The sequence below is a fragment of the Papio anubis genome, chromosome 3, assembly GCF_008728515.1.
Source record: "Papio anubis isolate 15944 chromosome 3, Panubis1.0, whole genome shotgun sequence".
Lineage (NCBI taxonomy): Eukaryota > Metazoa > Chordata > Mammalia > Primates > Cercopithecidae > Papio > Papio anubis.
Genome location: NC_044978.1, coordinates 94,537,013 through 94,541,624, shown reverse-complemented (window position 1 = coordinate 94,541,624; position 4,612 = coordinate 94,537,013).

Genomic DNA, 4,612 nt, shown 5'->3' with positions numbered 1-4,612 from the left:
AACTCAAAAGACTGCAACCATTTGTCTCTTACCTACTTATGACCTGGAAGCCTCCTCCCTGCTTCCAGTCTTCCTGCTTTTGCTTTGAGTTGTCCTGCCTTTCCAGACAGATCCAGTGTTCATCTTGCATGTGTTGATTGATGTCTCATGTGTCCCTAGAATGTATAAAACCCAACTGTGCTCTGACCACCTTGGGCACATGTCATCAGGACCTCCTGAGGTTGTGTCATGGGGTTGTGTTCTCAACCTTGGCAAAATAAACTTTGTAAATTAACTGAGACATGTCTCAGATTTTCAGGACTCACAGGGCCAAGCTAACTTTGGAAGATATTTAGGCTATAGTTTAAATGATAATAAATCTTATCCTAAAATTCATTCACTTTTGTAAAGCTAATGGGAGGCCATCAGTCTGTGGGGACGAGGGGAGCCTGAGTCCTGCTAAGGTGCAGACATAAACCATTGCCAGCCATTATTCCAGAGGTTATAAGATATGCAGCTTCCCCAGTTACTCCTGCAAATAACATCAATATTGTAGAACCTAACACTGGCCTTTTGAGATATCTTTTTGGGATTTTAAAAAAAATTTTATTTATTTTTATTTTTATTTTTTTGCGTGTCTGACACCCACGGCTCCACCTGGACCAGCCAACCCAGCTCATGTGGTCCCACCCAGAAGCAATTCAGCCCACAGAAGGACAGCTTTGACTCCTTACTATTTCATCTCCACCCCAATCAATCAACAGCAAGCACCTATTACCTGGTCACCCCCTCCTTCCCCGCTTTGAAAAACCCCTCACCTAAGACCTTTGGAGGAGATCATTTGAGTACAAACTCCATTTCCCTTGTGGCATGACTAGCCTTGTGTCTATTAAACTTTCTCTACTACAATGTTGTGGTCTGTCTTTATGTAGCATGTAGGAAGAACTCCTCGGGCAGTTAAAAAGTGGGGCTTGAGGCAGTTTGCAGAAATGTTGCAGTCCAGCCTAGTACTGTACCTAGCCTACACTTGGTAATGTTTTTCTCAATCAGTCTGGTTAGGAGGTTATGAATCTTTACAAGAACTAGCTCTTACCTTTATTGATTTTCTTTATCCATTTTTCAATTTTCATTGATATCTACTTTTATTTTTATTACATCCTTCATTCTACTTGGAGTTTAATTTGCTATCCTTTTTCCAGTTTCCAAGGTGAAAGTTTAGACTTTGATTTTAAACCTTTATTCTCTTTCAATACAAATGTTTAAATCTAGCATTTGCCTCCAGATACTGCTTTAGCCCCATCCCACAACTTTTGATATATTGTGTTTTTATTATCATTTATTTCAAAATATTTTAAAGTTTTCTTTGTGTTTTCTTCTTTGACCCATGGGTTATAAAGGAATGTGTTGCTTTATTTCCAGATAACCGCAGCTTTTCTGGATATCCTTCTGTTATTGATTATCAGTTTAATCCTCTTTTGGACACAGAGCATGTTCTGTACAATAATAGTTATTTGAAATATATTGAGATTTGGTTTATGGCCCAGCATATGATCTGTCTTGGTGGATGTTCCAAGTTAAATTGAAAAGAATGTGTATTCTGCAGTTGCTGGGTGTAGTGTTTTAGGAATGTCAATTGGGTTAAGTTGCTTGCTCTAAATGTAGTTTATTGCCAATTTTTAAATTTGTTTAACCAATTAGTAAGAAAGGAGTGCTAAACTGTAATTGTGGATTGGTCTATAAATTTGTGCTGCCAGTTTTTGCTTCATGAATTTTACAAACTTGGTCATTAGATACAAACACAAGTAGGATTATTATGTCTCCTTAATTAATTGACAATTTTATCATGATTAAATGTCCCTGTTTATTCTGGCAATACTTTCTGATTTGAAATTTACTTTGTCTGATATTAATATAGCTAAATCAGCTGTGTTATTAGCATTTTTTTTTAAACAGAGCCTTGCTCTGTCACCCAGGCTGGAGTGCAGTGGTGCGATTTTGGCTCACTGCAACCTCCATCTCCCAGGGTCAAGTGATTCTCTTACCTCAGCCTCCCAAGTAGCTGGAATTACAGGTGCATGCCACCACACCTGGCTAATTTTTGTATGTTTAGTACAGATGGGGTTTCAATGTGTTGGTGAATAGGCTGGTCTTGAACTCCTGGTCTCAAGAAATCCACCTGCTTTGGCCTTTCAAAGTGCTGGGATTACAGGCCTGAGCCATCATGCCCAGCCTATTAGCATTTATTATGACATGCTTTTTTCCCCACTTTACATCTAACCTGTGTCTTTATATTTAAAGCTTATTTCTTATAAATTACATGTAGTTGCATTTTACTTTTGTAACCAATCTGAAAATCTTTGCTTTTAATTAGGTTTTTAGTCTGAGTACATGTTTTATAAAAATTGATGTGGTTGGATTCAAGGCTAAAGATTAGTTCCTTTAATATTTCTTATAATGTAGAATTGCTGGCAATAAGTTCTCCCAGTTTTTGTTTGTTTGAAAAAGATGTATTTTGCCTTTATTTTCAAAAGCTATTTTCCTAGGTACAAAAGTATAAGTTAACAGTATTTATCTACTTTCAGCACTTTAAAAATATTACTTTGTTATATTCTAAGCTTACATTGTTTCTCATTTACAAGTCTGTGATTATCCTTTCCACTCCTCCTCCCCCCACTGTATGTAATGTGCCTACTTTCTCCCTCTGGCAGCTTAATTTTTTTTAAAAATCACTTATTGTTGCCAGGTGCAGTGGCTCATGCCTGTAATCACAGCACTTTGGGAGGCTGAGGTGGGCAGGTCATCTGAGGTCAGGAGTTCAAGACCAGCCTGACCAACCTGGAGAAGCCCCATCTCTCCTGCAAATACAAAAATTAGCTGGGGTGGTGGCGCATGCCTGTAATCCCAGCTACTCGGGAGGCTGAGGCAGGAGAATCACTTGAACCTGGGAGGCGGAGGTTGCGGTGAGCCGAGATCATGGCATTGCACTCCAGCCTGGGCAACAAGAGTGAAACTCCATCTCAAAAAAAAAAAAAAAAAAAAAAAAAAAAAAAAAAAAAAAAAATCACTTATTGTTAGTAATGGGGCTTTTGTTTGCCTTGAAGTGATTTTCTTTGTTTTTTATTCTGCTTGGGGTTCATTGAAATTCTTGAATATGTCATTTTATACTTCTCATCAAATTTGGAAAATTATTGAACATTGTTTCTTCAAATATTTGTTTTTACCTCCTCTCTTCTAGGGTACCAATTACACATATTGATCTAATTAATATAGTTCCATGAGTTACTAAGATTCCAATGTTTTATCTGTTTTTGCTTTATTTTGGCAGCTTCAATTGCTATGTTTTCACATTCACTGATTTTATCATCTGCCTTTTCTATTCTACTGAACACCATCTAATAAATTTTTAATTTCAGATATTTTAATTTCTGGAAGTTCTTTTATTTTTTCCTATGTTTTAAATTTGTTGATTGTATACATGATTTATTTTGAATTCTTGAGCATATTTATAATACATATTTTAATGTCTTTGTTTGCTAATACCATTATTATTATTATTAGTTGTGAAATGAAGTCTCTCTCTGTTACCAGGCTGGAGAGTGCAGGAGCATGATCTTGGCTCACTACAACCTCTGCATCCTGGGTTCAAGCGATTCTCCTACCTCAGCCTCCTGGGTAGCTGGGACTACAGGAGAATGCCACCATGCCTGGCTAATTTTTGAAGTTTTAGTAGAGATGGGATTTCACCATGTTGGCCAGGCTGGTCTCAAACTCCTGACCTCAGGTGATCCACCTGCCTCGGCCTCCCAAAGTACTGGGATTACAGGTGTGAGCTACTATGCCCAGCCATATTCCATGATTTCTGTCACTTTTGGGTATGCAGCTATTGACTGATTTTTTTCCTGATTGTAGGTCACATTTTCCTGCTTCTTTATGTGTCTAGTAATTTCTGATTGAATGCCAGACATTATTAGTCCATATTGTGAAGTGTTTGGATTTTATTGCCTCCTTAGGAGATGGAATTTGAATTATTTGGAAATTAGCTTGATCCTTTATGAGCTTCTTTTAAGACTTATATGGCAGGTTGAGAGTATCATAGTTCTCTTTTATCTGCAGGGAATATGTTCCAAGACCCCCAGGGGGTGCCTGAAACCATGGACAGTACTAAATTTTATATATACTATGTATTTTTGCCTATGATAAAGTTAAAATTATAAATTAGGCATGGAAAGAGATTAACACCTGATAATAAAATTGAACAATTATAACAATATACTTTAATAAAAGTTATATGAATGTGGTCTCTCTCTTTCTCTCAAAATATCTTATTATACTATATTCACCTTTCTTGTGATGATGTGAGATGATATAATGCCTATGTGATGAGATGAAGGAGATGAATGACTTGGCATTGTGAGGTAGCATCAGGCTACTACTGACCTTCTGATAATACATCAAACTTATGAATTGTTTATTTTTGGAATTTTGCTTAAATATTTTCAGACTATGCTCAACCACAAGTAAATAAAATTGTTGAAAGTAAAACCACCAATAAGGGGGTACTGTATCCTTTAACCTAGAGTTAGGTTAGCCCTGCTATTAAAGTGTGGCTTTTCATGTGAGCATTTATATTATT